At 37.6% G+C, this 23,272-nt stretch overlaps 1 long non-coding RNA gene across 1 annotated transcript in view; it reads right to left on the bottom strand.

Annotated features, from left to right (window-relative positions):
* LOC145535150 (uncharacterized) overlaps window positions 1-23,272 on the bottom strand; it is a 472,362-nt gene that overhangs the window by 337,409 nt on the left and 111,681 nt on the right. The window contains exon 6 of the long non-coding RNA XR_014075314.1: window positions 7,291-7,343. This is a non-coding gene — a long non-coding RNA (uncharacterized LOC145535150). The remainder of the gene's footprint in view (window positions 1-7,290; window positions 7,344-23,272) is intronic.

Here is a 23,272-nt window from a genome sequence, read left to right as displayed (position 1 = left end):
AAAAAAATCAATCATGTTAAGCCAAAGCTAACAACTTTTGCGAATAATTATTTTAAAAGTGAATTTATGGTTGGGTTATGTGTGGGAAAGAGAAATGATTAGTAGAAAAGGAATAGAGATTGTGCAATACAGTCATAGAAAAGAGATAGAAAATTGAGTGAAACCCCAGCCAAATAGACACTTGAGCTCAGGTGTGTGTCAAGAGGACTGACTGAGTCAGGTGGGCGTATTTTGTTGAGGTCTAATGGGCCAAGGTGGAGCAATCATGGAGGAGCTTGGCATGGCAAAGTAAGATTCCCAACCCCTGTGTGCATGGAGAATCTCCAGATACAGGCTCTACTAAAAAGGTTAAATTACATTATTCCAATCTCTTTTTTCACATGGAGCATACAATATACTTTGAATTTTTGAACTATAGAGTGACTAGGAGGGAGGGAGGGAGGGAGGTAGAAAGAAAGAAGGAAGGAAAGAAAGAAAGAGAGAAAATCAGTACAATAAAATATTAAAACTACGAGGGCAAAAGAACCCCTCAAAGAATCATTTTACCTGTATCCTATCCAAATCGCCTTGCCAAAACCATCTTACATTTTCAATTCTTTGAAAGCCTGTCTGTCTCACTGAGTGAGCTGGTTTCTCTTGACTTCCTCTGGCTATATTTGATAAGGAAAGCTGTGTTGGTATCCTGGAATCAACTTAAGAGAAGCTTAAAAAAGCTCTGAAGGTATTTCTCTTTTCAGCTCTAAAAATACTCTCTATTAAACCTGTTCAATTTTCTAAATCATATTGCCCTTGTCTCTTCTTCCCTGTCAAAGCTACCCTTTATCAGTAAAATCACTTGCTTGAGAACTGGCAGCTGAAAACTAGAAATGCAAGATTCTAAGCCCCATTAATGCTGGAGCAGCGAGACGTTTAATAAATACCTGTCGTTTTAACTTTGTTCTGTGGTTCTCAACATGTCAGACTTATGGAAAAAATGGTGGAATGGAATTTTTATAGTAGACAAGTATGATGTACAGTACAGATATTATGGGAGTACAATACTCTTGGTTTGATGTTGCCTGTAAAATTCCAGTTAGCTTTGTAAAGTCTGATCTAAAATATACCTCAGTCAAACATGACCACCAACACAGCATCAAGAGTGCACCATTTCATGTAGAACTTGAAAACATAAAGACCTCAACTGATTTTTCACTTTGGTTTCTACCTCTTTATTGTAAATAAGAAAATGACAACATTTAATAATTATTAATTTTTAAGAATTTAAATAAAAATGAACAACAAACTTAAAAGAAAAGAAAGAAAAATAGATACCACTTACCTATTGCCTTTAGAAACAGTATGAATATTTCAAAATTATTTTAAAAATCATTGTTGTTGTTTAGTTGCTAAGTTGTCTTTGACTCTTTCCCGCCTCATGGACTATAGCACACCAAGCTTCCCTGTCCTTCACTATCTCCCATAGTTTGTTCAAACTCATGTCCATTGAGTCAGTGATGCCATCCTACCATCTCATCTTCTGTTTTTCCCCTCTCCTCCTGCCCTCAGTCTTTCCCAGCATCAGGGTCTTCTCCAGTAGGTTTGCTTTTCACATCAGGTGGCCAAAGTATTGGAGCTTCAGCTTCAGGATCAGTCCTTCCAATAAATATTCAGGGTTGATTTCCTTTAGGATTGGCTTGATCTCCTTGCAGTTCAAGGGACTCTCTAGGGTCTTCTCCAACATCACAGGTCAAAAGCATCAATTCTTCAGCATTCAGCCTTCTTTATGGTCCAACTCTCACATTCATACATGACTACTGGAAATCCATAGCTTTGCTATATAGGCCTTTGTCAGCAAAGTGATGCCTTGCTTTCTAATACACTTCTTAGGTTTGTCATAGCTTTCTTTCCAAGCAGCAAGCATCTTTTAATTTCATGACTTCAGTCACTGTCTGCAGTGATACTGGAGCCCAAGGAAACAAGATCTGTCACTATTTCCACTTTTCCCCCTTTTATCTGCCACAAAGTGATGGGACGGGAAGCCATGATCTTAATTTTTTGAATGCTGAGTTTTAAGCCAGCCTTTTCGCTCTCTTCTATTACCCTCATCAAGGGGCTCTCTAGTTCCTCTTTACTTTCTGCCATCAGAGTAGTATCATCTATATATCTGAGGTCATTGGTATTTCTCCCAGCAATCTTGATTCCAGCCTGTGATTCATCCAGCCTGACATTTCACATGATGTACTCTGCATATAAGTTAAATAAGCAGGATGACAATATACAGCCTTGTCATATTCCTTTCCCAATTTTGAACCAGTCTGTTGTTTCATGTCTGGTTCTAACTGTTGCTTCTTGACCCACATACTGGTTCCTCAGGAGACAGGTAGGGTGATCTAGTGTTCCCATCTTTTTTAAGGATTTTCCATAGTTTATCATGATCCATACAGTCAAAGCCTTTAGCGTAGTCAATGAAGCAGAAGTAGATGTTTTTCTGGAATCATTACATGCATGAATTTTAAACTATTAAAAAGTTAGTATATTGGAAGTGTACAAAAGATTAAGGTGTGCTCATTGCTAGGTGGTGAAATTGCAGTTTATAAAAAATTGCAAATTATTATTTGCAAAAATATAAATATTATTGCAAATATTAATTACAGTAATATAAATTATTCTTTATATTTTGCAGTATTTTTTAAAAATTACTGTTAGTAAGTAAATAAAATCTGTGATCAGAAAACAATGCAAAACAAAAAATATACCTAATAGGTGATGAAAACGCATTTGTGTGGATTTTAAAGATAATACTCTATTTCTTAATTGGGTAACCAATTATACTTGAGTATTTATTTCTGTTATGCTGATGATAATTTTTTATAATTTATATGTATTACTTAAAGTGTTTGAATCAATTAATAATATTTGGGGGAAAAAGTCATTTCATGAAAGTCATCATTCTAAGAATAAACCTTTTGCAAAAATAGAAAAAGCGGACTCCCTGGTGATCCAGTGGCTAAGGGGCCCATTGCAAGGGGCCCAGGTTTGATCTCTGGTTGGGAAACTCGATCCCATATAGCAGAAGTAGAGTTTGCATGTCACAACTAAAGATCCCACATGCTACAACTAAGACCCAGTGTAGCCAAATAAATAATAAATATTAAAAAATAATCCATATGTCTTTAAAGGTTCTATTAAAATTAATATAATGAGTATTATTTTTAAGATAAAATATTATTAAGAATTATAGCTAGTAACATTGTAGTGCATATTGCAATTGCTAAGAGAGTAGATATTTAAAGTCCTCATCACAAGAAAAAATATTTCTTTTGGTAACTATGTATGGTGTTAGATGTTAACTCGACTTATTGTAGTGGTCACTTTGCAATGTTTACAAATAATGAGTCACTGTGTTGTACACCTTAACTATATACCTCAATAAAAAAATTAAAAATTTAAAAAATTATAAATGACATAATCTCTCAAGCCAAAAGCAAGTTATGAAGAACAAACAAGATTGATTATTCTCTTCATTAACAGAAAAGTATACATACAGAAAAGGATAAAGAAATTTTTATTACTGAAGATGCTATGAATGGATATTTTAGAAATTCAAGAGAATTAATTGAAAAACTCTTACAATAGAAAATCAGTAAGAAAACTCAATAAGTTGATTGATTAAAATTTTAATATCATAACCATTATGAGACCTCTCTGAGGTACAACTTTTTAATTTGAATCAGAATCTAAATAACAAAAACTACATTTTTGAATTGTCTAAAAGAATTCTTAAATCTCTTTTAATTTATAGATCTCTTCAGAATGAAAATTCTCTAGCAATTTTAAAAATTCTGTAGAGACTGTAAACTGTTTATATAAAGTGTTATTTGATATGTTCCTCTGTGTACTTGTTTCCTCTAATACTTCGGCCTAGAGGTTTAACCTGACTCAGTTTTGGTATTTGTTAGAGAGTAAAAATACTTCATATTTATAGCTAGTGTTGTATTCCTTCATCAAGACATACATAATGTCTAGTTATCTCTCTTTTTGTGATAACAGCTACCATTAAAAAATAAAGCTTAGGTCTATGAATAATATATTAAGTGTGGCAAAATAGAGATAAGCCAGTTAAATCATTTTTTCTCCATGAATATTTTTATAAATAAAAATTTCTTCTAAATTTCTATTTACTAATCTACTGGTATATATATATTTTTTAATTTTATTTATTTTTGGCTGTGCTGGGTCTTTGCTGCTGCACAGGCTACTTTCTAGTTGCAGTGTGCAGGCTTCTCACTGCAATGGCTTCTTTTGTTGCAAAGCACAGGCTCTAGGGCACGTGGGCTCCAGGCTGTGGCCACAGGGCTCTAGAGTGTGGGCTCAGTAGTTGTGGCTCATGGGCTTAGTTGCTCTGCGTCATGTGGGATCCTCTTGGATTAGAGATCGAACCCGTGTGTCCTCCACTGGCAGGTGGATTCTCTACCACTGAGCCACCTGGGAAGCCCTGCTGGTGTATTTTTAACAGAAAAAAATAGACAAGTGTTTCATTCTTGCCCATTAATTATCTGCTTGTAAAATAATAATTTAGTTCTCTAGCATCCTCCCAAATTGACCAATTTATTTTCTTTAATTTACCTATGATAACATACTTTTTCAAACTCTAATGTATTGGATACATAATTCCTAATATTCTTAATATGAGTTAATAGTTAAATTTCCCTTTTTGTGTCTTGTTTTTTTCCTTTAATATGTTGTATTTAAGTGTCTGCCATTATTTATTGAACTAAAGTATAACTATAAAAGCTTCACCAAAGTAGATTTAGGAAATATATCAATGCTAAATGTTTTCAAGATTTAATTAATAAAAGTAATGATGAAATGAAAACGATTTAATACAACTCTCTTTGGTCATTTTTCAAGATTTTTTAAAAAATAAATTAGAGAGGAGTTTATTTCTGAATCAAATAATATAAGTAATTTATGACAAATCCAGTATTAAAAAAAAATTTCCTTAAGAAAGTATTTACTACTTTTAATTGTTAGCTGTAGGGCTCAGGTATTCCATGTTTCCCAGTACCAGTTTCTAACTATTGTCTTTGTGACATGGCTTTTTGCAGAAATGTCCTATGCTTCTTCATGAGTCTTGCCAATGGAAAGGTAGCTATAGAGGAACCATCCCCAGACCAGATACAGGTGAAGAAGCAAAAATAGTAGAATGTTATTAATTGGAGTGGAAATAACTAGCTCATCTAAAACAGGTACTTAATTCTCTACAGTGTATAAAAGGGTATATGCCTTTCCCTAGATCTCTATCTGCATACAGCTCACAATATAAGGTTCTTCTTGCATGGCTCACTACAGTTTTGTCCATGATTAAGCCAGGCATTGGCTAAATCCACTGGTGCTGACACAAAGTGCTCAGCTCCTGCAGACAGACAAGAGCGAGGGTAGATTGTCTCTTTCTACATATTTTAAACCCTTTGTAAGTAGTCATTCTCTAGCACATTTTATCAGTAATTATCCCAGTAGAAAGCAGATGACAGAGTCAAATCAGTTACTTAAAGAGTGTCTAATAAAAAGCCTGTGAGCAGATGTGTAATGGAGTTTTAGAGAAAACAAAAAGAAATGGTGCAATATCCCACGGTTCATGAGAGCAGAGGCCTACTGTCATTTCCTAAACCTGAAGTTTAGGAAGTTTCCTTTTCTCAGTGATATGAGCTAATAATTCTGAAACTAATTTCCATGTATACTAGAATTGGGCAGTCAGGTTTCTATGGGTTGGAGGAAGTGATTATATGGAAATGAGAAGACTAGAATTCTGAGTGTGTGCATGGTCAGTTGCTCAGTGGTGTCCAGCTCTTTGTGACTCATGGACTGCAGCCTGTGGACTGCAGGCCTCCAGGCTCCCCTGTCCTTGACATTTTCCAGGCAAGACTACTGGAGTTGGTTGCTATGTCCTCCTCCAGGGGATCTTCCCTACCCAGGGATCAACCCAAGTCTCCTGCATCTCCTGTAATGGCAGGCAGATTCTTTACCACTGAGCTACCTAGGAAGCCCATAACTTCATGGTATTAAATTAGATGCAGAGTTACCAACATAAACTGATAGACCTTCTATAAGTCTGTCTACTGAGAGGCCTAGAAGCAGCATCAAAAGGGCAATGAGCATAACTTGAACCATTGGGAGGAACTAGATCTCCATGGAAAAATGGTGGATTATCTATGGCTGAGCCACTAAAACTTTGAGCCTCAAAGTAAGAAAATACTTAAATAATGGTGTGACACAGAAATTCCACTACTAGGCATATACCCTAAGAAAACCATGACTGAAAACAGACACATATACTCAAAGGTTCACCTCTGCAGCACTATTTACAAGAGCTAGGACATGGAAGCAACCTAGATGTCCACTGACAGATAAATGGATAAAAATGTAGTGGTACATATATGCAAAGGAATATTATTCAGTCATTAAAAGGAATAAAGTTGAGTCAGTGAGGTGGAAGAACCTAGAGCTTGTTATATCTAGTGAAGTGAGTCAGAAAGAGAAAAACAAATATCATCTATTAATGCGTATATATATAATCTAGAAAATTGGTACTGTAGAACCTATTTGCAGGGTAGAAACAGAGACTCAGACATAGAGAACTGACTTATGGACACCATGGAGGAAGGAGAGGGTGGGATGAATTGAGAGTAGCTTTGAAAATATATGCATTACCATATGTAAAATAGATAGCTAATGGGAAGTTGCTGTATAACACAGGGAGCTCACCCTGGCGCTCTGTGTCAACCTAGAGAGGTGAGATGAGATGGGTGGTGGGAGAGAGGTTCACAAGGGAAGGGACATATATATCTATGGCTGATTCATGTTGATGTATGGCAGGAACCAACACAACATTGTAAAGCAATTACCCTGCAGTTTGAAATAATTTAAAAAAAAATCAATGTGGAACATGACAAGAGAACATTAGAGTCAGCTTGAAGAGCCAAGACTCTGACAATATGACTTGAAAATGAATTTGATAGTAGCAGATTATATATAACCCTGTTTTAAAAAAATTAAAATGCCTGAGTCTATCCTGATATAAATAAATAATAAATACATAAATATATGAGAAAGAAAGACAAGGAAGAAATAAAAGAAACTGTGTGAAGAAAGTCACACAGCAGGAACCATGCCCTTTGCTACAGAGACGCAGTTCACCAGTGCTGACCCAGAAGGGAGAAAGCTGGAAAGCAAAAAATTGCCCATCAGGCCTCTCCTCCACCCTCCACCCCACCAGTCTCCTGTTGGGGCCTCCCACTGATGGCTCCTTACCAGAAGCTAGAGGTCATGGCAGCAGATCAGTGCAATCTGTGCAGGTCAGATTCCTGGAAGATAGGAAACAGAATGATAGGATGGTTTGTGGACCTGCAGGAGCAAAAAGAGGTGATCCAGCAAATTCTTTGACGTGGTTGCCACAAACACTTTTCCAAAACTGGTATTTTAGCTACTTTTGTTCGCTCTAGTCATGTCCGACTCTGCAAACCCCATGGACTGTAGCCTGCCAGGGTTCTCTGTTCATAGATTCTTGAAGTAAGAATACTGGAGTGGATTGCCATGCCCTCCTCAGGGGATCTTCCTGACCCAGGGATCGAACCCACATCTTTTATGTCTCCTGCCTTGGCTGACGGGTTCTTTATCATTAGCACCACTTAGGAAGCCCATTTATTAAATAATTATTGCCAAAAACACAGAACTTCATGAAAACCAAACTCTTCACAACTTGGTCCTAACCTGTCTTTTTAAGCTTTTCTCCACCACTGCCTCTCTCATAAATTAAACTCCAGTCTAATCAGACTATGTGATGTTTTTGAAGCCACTCACTTACAACATTGTCACTTTATCTACCTAAGTTTCTCCTTGCTTGGAGTATTCTTTTCTCACTTATTTAACACAAAATTTCCTACGAATGCTTAAAGGTCTGGGTCAAATATAACCTCATTTCTCTTCTTTCCAAACATCATTTCTTGTTCAGTCACTACATCATATCCAACTCTGCAACCCCACGGACTACAACATGCCAGGCTTCCTTGTCTTTCGCCATCTCAAAGAGTTTGCTCAAACTCATGTCAGTTGAGTCAGGGATGACATCCAACAAGTAAAATTTTACTCCACTTTTATTTGGTAAAGGTTATTGATGAGAGATTTGTGCTTCAATAATCCTATTCCAAAATCAATTATCAACATATACCATGTAAGGTAATTTTTTTTTACCTCTTTCTTGGCTAAACTGAGATCTTTGTATTTTTGCCCTATTCCTGATTTAAAATTCAGCAACTTTATAAATAGTTGTTGAGATGAATATATGATGACTCAAGTTGCATAGAAATCTGATTTTCCCACTACTCTTATGAAACCCTACATTCAGTTACTATGTTCTAAGAGTCAATTCCTCAAATCACCAGGAACCTTCATCACCACACAGCTAATTCAACCAAATCACAAGCTCTTATATTATATTTACTTAATATACAATATTTTCTTTGAACAAAAATTCCACTGCTAAAACATTTTGAAAAAGTATTAAGATACCACAGAATATTTTAAGAATATCTTGCATTTATATAACTGACATTGAAAATTACATATACATTTGGCCCGTGTATCTGCAGTTGGTTGAATCTGTAGATAATGGAACCTGCAGATATAGAGGGCAAATACCCAAGGATGATATAGATAGATAGACAGATAGATAGATATATAATCAGATTTGATTATACCATAGCATCAAATAGGAGGAATGACTGGATTTTTATGTCCTCCTTTTATAAAAAATGAAGATTCAAGAAAGTTAAATAATTTTCTCAACATCAAATATCTTGCAATGAGGCAGGACAGAGTGTTCATGATGAACAGTATTCTCTTTTAAGGAGTTTATAAAAACAAAGGAGGAAATGTCAATAAACAGACTCTCCTAATAATGGCTGCAATTCCCTGTGTTTTACAATATACCCTTTTTGTCTATTCATAGTAGTTTATATCTTTTAATTCCATACCCATAGCTTACTCCTCCCCCATCTCTCTCCCACCTGTATCCACTAGTTTGTTTTCTGTATCAGTGAGTTTGCTTCTGTTTCACTATATAAATTTGGCTTTTATTTTTTTAGATTTCACATATAAGTGACAATGTACAGTATTTACCTCTGTCTGGCTTGTATGACTATTATTCTGCAATAACTTTAAATGGAATATAATCTATAAAAATACTGAATCACTATGTTGTACACCTGAAGATAGAATTCTATAAATCAACTATATTTCAAAAAACTCACATAGGAAAAAAATAGAGTCTCTCTTGGCAAAGATCTTGGGAAAAATTCAAACTTTCTGAATTTAAAACCGGAAAGTCTACATCAACCCCCCTGTTCTCCCTAGAGAAGCATCAGCAAAAATTACCAATTTTGCCTGTGAAAAGGGAGGACAATTTTCTCTTGGCGTGGTTTCTTTCCTTCTTTTAGGTCAAGTAAGTGATCCTTTTCTGTACAAGGAATGTCATCCTGTTAGCCTGAGGAGATTAATGCAAGTCTTAAATGAGAGTGATCTGTTTTTCCTTCACTGGCCAGGTCTGGCTGAGGAAATGAATTGCTGCCAATTTTTGCACAAGAGAAATGTTACTCTTACTAGAATTACTAAATTGAATTGGAGGTTTCCTCACATTAACTCTTCAGTGATTGCTACTACAAGAAGTATTTTATTTTGGCAACTTATGTTGTAGGAAACAGAATTTCAAACTGGTTCTAAGAGGAGGGAAGTTAATTACAAATACATGAAAGATGTGACTTTCATGGAAATCTAAGAACAGAAACATGTCAGGAGGAATTTGAACACCTGTAACTTGTAGGAGAGTCTAATGCAAATTCTCTATCCTGAAAATGGAGTGATCCTTCTAGAATACACCCTTTATCTGATCACCATTGTTGATGATTTACCTCCAGAATAAAGACCAGGTTCTTCTGCTCTTGGGATTCTTCAGAATCTGATTTCAGTGTATTTTTCTGTATCATCTCCTATCACATTGAAGCAAATCATATCCTGTGTCATGCTATGTCATACCTATTTATTTGCCATTAGTTATCTCAGAGAACCTTTGAGACTCTGTGATTTTTACCCCAGGTCTTTTTACCTAGAAGCTGGTTCCTGATATATTTGCTACTCCTATTTCTGCCCATCCTCTGATGATTCCATTCACAATTAGTTATATCATATTCTTTGCTCCAACAGCCTAAAATAGCACTTTGTACAGTATATTTGTTTATGCATGTCTACTATAAACAGCCTCTTGATAAAAGTAAAGGGGTAGCATGAAAGAGCTGGCTTAAAACTAAATATTAATATACTAAGATCACGGCACCCAGCCCCATTATTTCGTGGCAAATAGAAGGTGAAAAGGTGCAAGTAGTGAGCGATTTCCTCTTCTTGAGCTCCAAAATCACTTCAGATGATGACTGCAGCCATGAAATCAGAAGACGATTGCTTTTTGGCAGGAAAGCTATGACAAACCTGGACAGTGTGTTGAAAAGCAGAGACATTACTCTGCCAACAAATGTCCTTATAGTTAAGGCTATGGTCTTCCCAATGGTCATGTACAGTTGTGACAGCTAGACAGTAAAGAAGGTGGAATGCCAAAGAATTGATGTCTTTGAACTGTGGTGCTGGAGAAGACTCCTGAAACACCCTTGGACAGCAAGGAGATCAAACAAGTCAATCTTAAGGGAAATCAACCCTGAATACTCATTGGAAGGACTGATGCTGAGGCTGAAGCTCCAGTATTTTGGTCATCTGATGCGAACAGCCGACTCATTGGAAAAGTCCCTGATGCTGGGAAAGATTGAGGGCAGAAGGAAAAGAGGGTGTCAGAGAATGAAATGGCTGGACAGCATCACTGATGCAATGGACATGATCTTGGGCAAACTTCGGGAGTTGGTGAGGCCTGGTATGCTGCAATCCATGGGGTCGCAAGGAGTTGGACATGACTGGGTGACTAAACAGCAACATTATAAAAATTATTTTAAATATTTTATCTTTATAGATCAAACCAGTCAATCCTAAAGGAAATCAGTCCTGAATATTCACAGGAAGGACTAATGCTGAAGCTGAAACTCCAATACTTTGGCCACCTGATGCAAAGAGCTGACTCATTGGAACAGACCCTGATGCTGGGAAAGATTGAAGGCAGGAGGAGAAGGGGGTGACAGAGGATGAGATGATTGGATGGCATCACCTCCTCAATGAACATGAATTTGAGCAAACTCTGGCACGCCACAGTCCATGGAGTTGCAAAGAGGTGGACACAACTTAGTGATTGAACAACAACAACAATCTTCATAGATGAGCAATGTTTTATTAAATGAAGAGAATGAAGGAATCAGTTGGTCTGCAGAGGTAGAGTTGAAGATGCAGCAGTTGAGGGCATCTGGGTGGGGGGGGGGTGTGAAAGCAGGGGAGGAAACAAGTAAATAACAAGAGGTAAACCATAGATGAGCCACTCGCCCCATACACAGTGAACGGACTTGCACAAGTATTTTTGCCATTTGCTTCTCACTTGACTCTCTGCTGGGTCTGTTTGTTTTCAGCAAGTTAGAATGATTTTTAAATCCTGAGTTCACAGCTGCTGGAATATTTACTTCTCCTATATGAAACCACTCTTTTCTCTTCATAATTCAGGATTTTGGTGATACAACAGCCGCTGAACTGAAAGTCAACACCAAAAGGTGACTCACGGAAATGGCAGGGAAAGTAAATCAAATATCAAATAAACCCAGTTCCTTCACTCTCCCAAGCTGATTATTGTTCCTTAGAAGATAAAATATTTAATTCACCCTAGAGCTATGGAATCCAGGGACTCTTATTACTGAATAGCTTTATTGCAACAGGTTAGATGTGTTCATCTTAGCACTTTATAAGTTTGCCTGGAAAACATTTATACTCATGAAGTCATTTGGCTGAGCTTTATTGGCTTATATTTATTCCAGAGAAAAGCAATTTATTTTTCTTTGCAGAAGTAGCTCAGTGCTTTCCTATTTTCTCATGCCATCCTTGATTTTAAGTGATTACAGCTTTAACCAACTGATCCAGAGATTTTATATATGTATGCTTCCCTTTTGCTCCAGAGGGCATGATGTGAACATATTTACTATGTAACATGTAGTCTGTTATTATAAAGAAGGGTTTATTCTACTCAGCTCAAAGACATTTTAATAGACATTATGAGTTAATAGCAGAGAGAGATAGAGAGGTATATGAGTGTTGTGTTTCCATTTGGATAGTTTGTCATTATTTCAAAAGATCAATCTCTTTCCCCTGGGGGGGGGAATATATATATATATATATATATATATATGAAAGAAAAGAGAAAGTCTTGATAAGAGGTGAAGTGACCCAGGGGGAAACACGGGATAGAGTGGCTGGCTTTGCAGCTAGGGCCAGCCTACTTCTCTTGTCTCCCTGGTGGCTCCTGGCAGCCTTTACAAGTTGAAACTCCATGGTGATCCTAGAGGCAATGTTTCTGAAGGCCACGGAAATGGCCTATCCACTTAGGTCAAACATATTAAGAAACATCGAAACATGTTGCACCCCCTCCATCTTTCACTGCATGCAGTCCCTTTGGCCCCAGGAGCTATGCACACAAAATAGGAAGCATTTTTTCTTTAGTTCACACTGGCAGCTGTTTGCATCCAGAACCTTAGGTCTCCCAGTAGACTCTACCTGCTTGCGATCTTCATACTCCAAGTAAAGGAGAGTGAGCACCACTTTGCCTCTGGAAATTCTTTTATAATTCCTTCCGTTGCCCACCAGGTGAAGTTTGAGCTGAATGTCTCCCCTAAGTCTGCAGGTCCTGTCTGTTGCCAGAGGAAGAGGCTGGAGTCTTCTCACAGGGTACATTCTGCTGGTTGTGTATATGTGACAGCTATTCAGTATAGAAGGAATTTCCTGTCTGGGGCTCCACCATGGTGGGAAGTCACCTTGGAAAAGACCCTGATGCTGGGAAAGATTGAGGACAAGAGGAAAAGGGGGCAGCAGAGGATGAAATGGTTGGATGGCATCACCGACTCAATGGACATAAATTTGAGCAAGCTCTGGTAGATAGTGAAGGACAGGGAAGCCTGGCATGCTGCAGTCCATGGGGTTGCAAATAGTCAGGCATGACGTAGAGACTGAACAACAACAGGGACATGACATGCTGATGCAACTGGGCAGAGGCATCTCCCCATTCTTTGCACTGGGAGGCCTGGCTGGGCTGCACCAAGGTTGCCACAAGAGGCCCCAGAACTTAGCCTGGCTCAGCTCTTTGCTTTCTGGCCCAGTCTGGCCCTCTCCAAATTTGGGGAATTCCTGTTTTGATTTCTGTTAGAGGAGAGATTGCTCTCTGTGGAGGTAATAGGAGTTATTTTCTTCTTCTCCAAGACAAGCAGGGAGGTGGCCAGCATGTTAATTGTACTGCCAGCTTTCTGTTCTGGATCCTGGTCATTCTAAAGCTGCTGGTTATCTGCACTGCTACTCTGAGAACTAGAGATGGGAGTGGATGGGAGCGGCAGGACCAGCATTATTCCTGAAACTCCACTGGTTGGGATTGGCAGAGACTATTCTCATGTGCAATGGGAAAGGAATGCTGTTGTTGGTCAGATTAGCAGAAGGCTGGGGCCTCAGAGTAATTGTACAGCCCTCCAATTCTGAGCTCATATGTCCAGGAGCAGAAGGGTGGCCATCACCTTAGACTTGTGGCCCATCAGTGAGTCCTTGAGTTCTTCTTGTATGTAATCTATTAACACCATCAACTCAGCCCTCTGGGGGTCTTTGTAGTCAGGGAGTAGTTCCACATAAGGCTTTAATTCCTCCTTATGACCCAGATTTATCCATGAATATTTCATAATTTGATCAAAAGTGACTCTTCTGGTGGGACTGAAAAATAAATTTCTTAAGCAGGTTTTCGCATTCCATGGACAAGTACAAGGGACTAGGGTATGTTTCACTCCGTAACTTCTCTCATGGCTCCTTGAGATCTGAAGACAGGGATCAGATGACCCCTGCATATAGGATAGCTCTCAGCCTTCACACACACACCCCCTCACCTGGGTCTATCTTAAATTTTCCCTGGAATAGTTCTGGGGCAGCAAAATTACTGCCACAAAAGTTGTGCAACTAGTTGCCAAAGGTGAATTTGTTGCTGAAGCCAAGGTCTACAATCCTGATTTCATGTCAACATCCAAGAGTAGGTTTTCTGCCTTTCAGTCTCTGTAAACACCCACTTCTGTTGGCAGTACTCACACACAGCAGATACTTTCTTGTGGAATTTTCTTCAAACTTGTTTTCCTTTCATGTGCCATGAGCCTCTAGGTAATCTAACACATCTCTTCCACCAGCATATTCCATGATGAGGTAGATTCTCAGTCTTGAGATTAACTTGCTTTTCCTCTCTTGGTTAAAACAAACCCTGAATTTTCCGAAGTTTAATACTAAGCTTCATACTCATTGTCAATTCACTCTTAAAAATACATACCTTGAAATTATATAAAAATAGAGCCTATAAACTTCAACATTTACCTTGAGGTAACAGATTTATAAGCCACTTACAAAAGTGCTTAGTTCCCTTTTAGTTCATTGTATCTGATAGTTTTTAAGGGATTTGTGAGGTGCACAAACATTCACTGTTGGTCGCTGTGTAAATACCTTTTGGTGGGGATTTTACAGTATATATGAAAGTAAAACATGCATATGCTTTTAACTTGCAGCTCCATTTTCACAAGTCTACTATGCAGAAATGCTTATATGGACAGAAAGGATGCAAGGTGCAAGGATGATCATAGTAACATTATTTATAATAATGAAAAATATTTGTAATGATGAAAAATATAAGCTAAGATGAACGTCCATCCATAGAGAGACAGGAAATGATCTATAATACATTCATATTTTGCTTAATGGATTCTTATCTTTTTGTACATCCAGATAACCTTTATCCTTGTGATATTTGTTTAGAGATGTAAAAAGACCATTATTAAAACCCAGTTCCTGCTCCCAACCACATAGATTAAGCTGGAAATTGGCATATTTTAATTTCCTTATCCTATAGGCCAATGTTGAATGTCCCAGACTTGCGTAATTGAACAAAGATATGACAGTCATAATTCCCCAGTCTTATACGTATGCTGATTGATCCAGAGATGGATACCTAACCCAAACTGAATCAATTAAGAGTCATGTCATAGATTTTTGAAGTGCAACTAAGAGCACTGTGGCAACTTGTTGATAGACTCATTTTCCTTCCTGTAGAGATGTTTTGCTTTGCAAATCCAGCTGACAACATGCAAGAATCTGAGTTTAGAGAAGAGTGTTCAAAATTTTGGTTTCAGGAAATCCTGAGACCCAACTCAAAATTCTGATCCTATAGTTCAATCATTCAATCCTTCTTTGGAATTCATGACCAATAAATTTCTCCTTTAAATCTCCTTAAATTTCTCCTCAATCTTAAATAGATCAAATTGAGTTTCCGTTTTGACATTATATTGGTGAGTAAAAAGCCATATTTCATAACAATATGAACAATTTGGCATGATTTTTATAAAACTTGTACCTTATTTGTATATGAATCTAAAAATCATCATTGAAGAGACACAGCCAAGTACTGACACTGATTGCTGGTCTGGATGAAGCACAAGCTAGAATCAAGACTGCTGGGAGAAATATCGATAACTTCAGATATGCAGATGACACCACACTAATGGTAGAAAGTAAAGAGGATCTAAAATGCCTTTTGATGAAGGAGAAGGAGGAGAGTGAAAAGATAGCTTAAAATTCAACATCCAAAAAATTAAGGTCATGGCATCCAGTCCCATCACTTCATGGCAAATAGATGAGGAAAAAGGGGAAGCAGTGACAGAATTTATTTTCTTGGGATCCAAAATCACTGCAGACAGTGACTGCAGCCATGAAAGTAAAAGATGCTGCCTCCTTGGAAGAAAAGCTATGACAAACTTGGACAGCATATTAAAATGCAGAGACATCACTTTGCTAAATTAGGTCCATATAGTCAAAGGTATGGTTTTTCCAGTAGTCATGTATGGATGTGAGAGTTGGACCATAAAGAAAGCTGAGTACCAAAGAACTGATGCTTTCAAACTGCGGTGTTGGAGAAGACTGTTGAAGTCTCTTGGACTGCAAGGAGATCAAACCAGTCCATCCTAAAGGCAATCAGTCCTGAATATTCATTGGAAGGACAGATGCTGAAGCTGAAGCTCCAATATGTTGGTCACCTGATCGAAGAGCTGACTCATTAGAAAAGAACCTGATGCTGATAAAGACTGAGGGCAGGAGAAGGGGACAACAGAGGATGAGATGGTTCGATGGCATCACTAGTCAGTGGATATGAGTTTGAGCAAACTCTGCGAAATATTGAAGCACAGAGAAGCCTGGCATGCTGCAGTCCATGGGGTCACAAAGAGTCAGACATACCTTAGGACTGAACAACATCAACCCTTGGAGTAGTGGGCAACAAGAGGAAGAATCTCTTGTTTTGCTTTATTGTATACTTTTATATTGACTAGAATTTTAACAATTAGCTGATTAGTCTTATAGTTGAAAAATAATTTTAAAATCCCATCAACTAAAACCTTCAAGAAAGAATACATGAAGAAAAACGACCAAACGCCTTGCACTGCTCACTCTCAAATACTGATGCCAAGTGCACCTGCATTGGTTCCACAGTGAAGCCAGTAGGGAATCCTGACTTATTCGGATAGAAAGCCAGAGTTGTGGAGTGACTTCCCAACTCACAAATGCCTAATTTATGAATACCTGGCACATAAAGAGAAAGTTACTGACCCAGTTCACTTGCCAGGAGACAGCATAGCTGAATGAGAAATGCTTCAGCTTGGCATTTTGAATTACACTCTTCTGTTTACAAGCTATGGAATACCGAGTGAGTTATTTTGCCTTTTTGCATCTCTGTTCCTCATCAATAAAATGTGCTAACAATGATTTTTAACTCACTGGATTTCTATGAAATTTAGAAGAAACAATGCATGACAAAACCCATCTCTTACAATGCACTCTCTCCAGGCAAACATTAGCCATCAAAAGGCAGTTTGTCCTCTAGGTGCTCAGGGTTTCACTGCATTTCCGTTTTTTTTTTTTTCTCTAATGGCGAGCTTGGTATCTGTTACCAGGCACAGAAAGCAAATCCTTTGGAATAACGATTTTCCTGTCATGGTGACAAATTTCAACATGTTAGAATCAATTTCTTTAGAATTAATTCTTGTCCCACACATCTGCACATCATTTGATTGGAGTGGAACTACCCTTAACGTTTATTAAGTCCATCACAATCAAAACAGAAAGCATGTTCTCCATCTATGCCATTCCAAAAATAATAAGATTCATGCTATTTTTCACATACTACAAATTCCTGAATTCTGATATCCCTTAGAATTGATAGAGTGTTTCAATATGCACCATCCAGGCAGCAGGTCAGTAGCTAACTGTGTGGTAGACTGTTACTGCCTGAAATGGGCAGGCTTGGCCATAGCCATTCACTGTACAATAGCTTGGTGTGTTATTTATATTGCTACTATGAGATGTATTGAGTTTAGTTGCCTTTTTAAATGTCCTCAAAAATAATACACTACGAGCAAAAGCAAAACAGACAATATTGTATATTCAAAGAGTTACTGAACAGAACAGCATGATATATATTAAAACTCTATATATCTGAATATTAATACATCTAAAATAAAATCTCTACATCAGACAGCAGTGTGTTGGAAGTTGACTACACTTTATCTTCCTTTGCTGTTTATAAAATGATAATACTAGGATAGATGTTAACTTAAAATCAAATAAATATAGTAATCAACATCAAGAAATATGTGAATTTCTTTACCCTTGGGGTTTCCCACTTCACGCTGGTCTGTGGTTCTTCAACACAGAATCTACTGACCACAGGCTATATACCAGGCCTATTGATTTTGATGGATACTGTTTTTCTTCCACCAGAGGTCAAAGTTTTTTCTATAGCATCTTATCTAAAACAAAGCCCATTCTCCTACCATCATTTGCAGTGGCTGTACTTTCATTTCTAATCTGTATATTTTTGCTGCCATTAGAAACAAACAGATTCAGTGATTGAGCTGAAGTCTCCTTTTGATACAGAGGTCTTTACAAGTGGACCCTGCCACTAAGACAGTTGACTCTTGTGGAAGAATAAATTTTCTTGCAGAAAGGATGCAACTTACTATGAGTTAGAAACTTCATGTAGTCCTCAGATAGCTATTAAACTCATGATATAGTGTTAATGTCAAACTTCTAGCATTTGAGATAATACCAGCTTGGACACATAAGGTCAAAGAAAGCACACAGGAAAAAGCTGAACAATACTACCCCTGGCTTCTGTCAGTGTAAAGGAGAGAACACACGGGGCCGCTCAGAGAACTGCCATAGAATTTTGGTTGGACTAAGAACCCAGATAGGAGAGTCAGGAAATTTGTGTCATCAAGGAGGGAAGGGGGAGTTTTCAGGGAGAAACAGATTTTCCCATTAGAAAACCCACTATAATTGGAGAGGAAGTCAGTAACTTACAAGAGATGAATCTTCAAGAGGCAAGATAAACCTAGAGTCTGTTACACAGAGTGAAGTTAAGTCAAAAAGAGAAAAACAAAGATCATATATTAATGCACATATATAGAATCTAGAAAAATGGTACTAATGAACGTATTTGCAGGGCAGGAATAGAGACGCGGAATAGACAATGGACCTATGGACATGTGGCCAGGGTGGGTGGTGCAGTGGGGAAAGGGAGGGTGGGACAAATTGAGAGAGTAGAGTCAACATATATACACTACCTTGTGTAAAATGAGTAGTGGGAAGTTGCTGTATAGTACAGAGAGCTCAGCTCGGTACTCTGTGATAACCTAGAGGGTTAGGATGAGGGGAGTGGGAGAGAGGCTCAAGAGAGAAGGAATGTATGTATACATAGAGCTGATTCACTTTGTTGTACAGCAGAAACCACACAACATTGTGAAGCAAGTATATTCCAATTAAAAAAAAGATGCAAGAAGTTCCTAGGAGATGCAACAATATTTCTGCCTTCTGTAAACAGAGCTTTCCCAACTCAAAAAGCCTACTGTATATCTTTAACTCAGGTATCACTTTCAGAAGTGAGAGATATTCACATTATGAAAGGGAGGTGTGTGGGGATGAGACACACTGAAGGCATCACAGCCTTAAGTCACCATCTCATGTGCCCTCTTGGACGGTATCTCTGAGTAAAATGTCACATGGCAACATTTACTATTTAAAACATTTCTTTTTCTCTTTTGCCCCACTCTAACTTTTCCCCCGGTGTTGTTTAGTTGAATTTCCACAGTTAAATACAACTACAGTATAATCCAATTAAAGCAGTATTTCTGAATCAGAGCCCTCAGGATATCATGGGAAGATTCATTGCATACCTGTAATATGCTGGTAGTTTTATCTCCTGCCACATTGGGGATTAATGAGGTATTTATGGAGAAAACATTAGAATTACGTACCATGCATGGTATTGTGTTTTTGAGGAAATTTGATATAAATTTCAAATAACTTATAACCAGGCTTTATAACTGATGCTTTTTTTAAAAGTGAGTTCTACTTGGGAGAGAATAGAACACTCAGAGAAGCTCATGTGAGCCTACTCTCTGCACATTCAGGTACCTCTGAAAATGGATTCAAATTCTTGAATTTCCTACATTTAGGTCACTCCCTTGCTCTCATACTGAAATGTTGTCTTTCCTTGCTCCTAGTTTTCCTATCACCCAATATCTAGCAAAAAAAATTTTGCAATATCTTTGACCTTGCATATAGTTGTTGTTGTTCAGTCACTAAGTCTTGTTTGACTCTTTGTGACCCCATGTACTTCAGTATAGTAGATTTTCAAATTTTACTTATTGATTTAACAAATAAATGTATAAGCCAGTGAATGCATGAGTAACTAAACCATGAGTCGAAAAGGTGATTTTCTGATTTAATTTAAAATCCTAGAGAATGGACTTGACACAGTGGGGGAAGGAGAAGGTGGGAGGAATTGAGAGAGTGGCATTGACATATGTATATCACCGTGAATAAAACAGATAGCTATTGGGAAACCACTGTGTAACACAGGGAGCCCAGCCTGGTCCTCTGTGATGACCTAGAGGGGTGAGGTGGGGAAGGGATAGGAGGGCCACTCAATAGAGAGAGGATATATATATAAAACTATGACTGATATGTGTAGTTATATGACAGAAACCAACATAACATTGTAAAGCAATTATCCTCCAATTAAAAATAAAATAAAATCTGCTGTTAGTTCTAAGCATTGATGAGCAGAGTTCTAATGACATTGTTATGGCCAATAGGTGACTTTCTTTCTCCCTTCATCTTTTAGGACCCTCCTTTCTTAAAGTTCTGTCTCCAGGAAATTGATGAATCAAGCCACTCACCTGATTACCTGGTTCTTCTATCTTGTTTCATTGGCTTTTGGATAAACATGACTTTGCAGCTTTCCATGGGGTCACAAGAGTCGGACACAACTGAGACACTAACACTACAGAAAGAAGACATGACGAACGACTAAATCTGACTAAATCAATACTTCTTCTTCCCACTCTCTCTCTGTTTTTATCTTCCACACCTCCTATCCTTCATCTTTCTCCTAATTCTTCAATATGGTGCATCATTCTGCTTCTGACTTTTTAACCATAATCTCATTATCCACTTACTGATTAAATCACACACCTCCTCAGCAACTTATTCCTGAATTCTGTGGATAGCTTTTAGATCTTCCTAAAATTCTTCACCACATTTCAAAATCTACTTCTGAATATACACTCTGTTGCAAATGAACTTGTGCTTACACCATCAAAGCACAGGAAAGCTTTGCCATTCGTTTCACTGCTTGTTTTTATTCCACTGTTTTCACTTCACTGGTGTGATGATGAACTCCCAAGGGGAGTCACTTTCCAGGGGACAACTGCTGGGTAGTTGATGTCCCACCCACACTAACTGTACTTTAGGCCTCGGGTACAGAAACCAGTGGTTTCTGCATGTTATGTATTAAATGTCCCATTTAATACACTGATAATTTAGTATACTGATATGTATTAAATCTCCCATTTTGGGATAAGTGATACATACACCTAAACATACATAATTTGGTTTTAGCATCACAAGCCTATAGTTTTTCTTCTGTTATCTCATTTTATAGAGTGTGAAATTAAGCCTTGAGAGGTATCTTAAACACAGGGGCAGATCTCATTCTCGGAAAGGCGGTATTAGATCTCAGCCTCTTCACTCCCACTTTACCCTGCTCTCTTTCAAGACAAACTTTTGCCTAAAACACATTCACTGTTACCTAGTTCCAGAACTTTATTTTTCATGCTAAATGGGAACTCTGCACCCATTTAGCGGTTACTTCCCATAGTGGGGTTGGTTGTACACTGTTAATATAGTTAATGCCTGAATGTCCATTTCAAAAAAATAAAATAAAATAGTAAATTATCTGTTATTTGTACATTACCACAATAAAAAACCACACACACACATTTATAATCTTCTTCTTCCCAATGTTTTTAACTCCCTTTCCTTAAAAGTTATGTCAATAATTACAGAGTCCAGGATGAAATACCTAAGCTGGTTTTATTAAGTTAATATCTTGTGTACTATTTTTGCTTTACCTGGTTAAATATCGATTTTATGGCACAGGGACAGAGGTAGCATGATCACTTAGCAAAAATTGTACTTCACAAGGGGACTGCAAGGAGTTTTAAAACTAAGTTTTCTGCTATAGGAATGCTATTTCTCAGAGAGAAATGCACCATTCGCACAAAGAGTTTCCTGGTATTTTATTTGGTCTGTTGAGTACAAAATGAATCTTGGGGCTTTCACTTGAGTTTCCACTTGACAAGTGCTTGACGTGCTGTTGATGACTTCCAAATCTCTTTTCCAGCCCACATCTCTCTCTTGAGCACTAGAACATACATCCAACTGCCTACTGGACATCACCTTGATAGCCCACAGACACTTTCAACTCAGCTTGTCTAAGGCGGTACTCATTATTTTGCACTCTCAGACCTGCTCCCACTTCTGTATTTTTATTTCATTGAAAGATATAACTATCCACCAAGATGTCCAAACAAGATGTCCAGGCATCATTTTCAAATTTTCCTCTCCCACCCACATCTTATCAATCATCACATTCTTTCAAGTCTATCACAGTATCTCTCAAGGTCTATTTCAAAAGATCAGCCTACTTACACCTACACATGCATGCACATGCAAAGCCTTCCATTTTGATTGCTTACTATGACACATGCATCTATCCATTTGCTCTGAAAAATTGATCTCTGTAGTCACAGAATCTCAACCAAAAGAAAACTTGGGAAAATAAATCAACAGAAGATAAGAAAATGGACCATTTACCTGGAGACTTTACTGCAAATCTTAATTTTCTCTCTCTCTTTTTTTTTTTTGTTCTGGTATGTCAGTGAATGTTTAAATGGCAGTAGGCGAGTTGATTCTCTTTCTTACTTAGATCAGGTCTAAATAAAAGCTTTCCCTCAACACACTTGGAGAAGCAAGCAATTGTGTTCATCACCTCTTGGAGAAGCGATTGCAGACAATATGGAGAAATTATTTTCACATATAAAAAATGTGTTTACCTGACATTACACTTGCTTTTGTGCATGCATGCTAAGTCGCTTCTGTTGTGCCCAACTCTGTGCAAATCTATGGACTGTAGCCTGCCAGGCTCCTCTGTCCATGGCATTCTCCAGGCAAGAATAATGGAGTGAGCTGCCATTCCCTCTTCCAGGGCATCTTCCCAGTCCAGGGATAGAGCCTGTGTCTCTGGTGTCTCCTGCATTGCGGGTGGATTCTTTTTTTTTTTTTTTTTTTAATGTTCTGCACATCTTTATTATTATTATACACAGATACTAAAATATCAGTAAATAGGCACAGAGTTGTAAGGAAATGATCAATAATGAACCAAATGCATTTTCATAGCTCTTCAAGAATTTAAGCACAAAACATAATTACCGAAATATTTTAACAATATCAGATTTATATTTTAAAAGCAAGCAGCACCAATGCATTTTGCCTCTTTCAAATATTAATATGTAAAAAACTCAGCCATTCTAATATGTCTTTGAAGTCAGTTATTACTAATTTATTTTTTTATTTAATTAATCTACTTATTTTAATTGGAGGCTAATTACTTTATAATATTGTAGTGGTTTTTGCCATACATTGA

This window comes from Giraffa tippelskirchi, chromosome 2 (genome assembly GCF_054371585.1).
Source record: "Giraffa tippelskirchi isolate mGirTip1 chromosome 2, T2T-mGirTip1v1.2.pri, whole genome shotgun sequence".
NCBI classification, from domain to species: Eukaryota; Metazoa; Chordata; class Mammalia; order Artiodactyla; family Giraffidae; genus Giraffa; species Giraffa tippelskirchi.
This window is presented reverse-complemented; position numbering and strand designations above follow the sequence as displayed.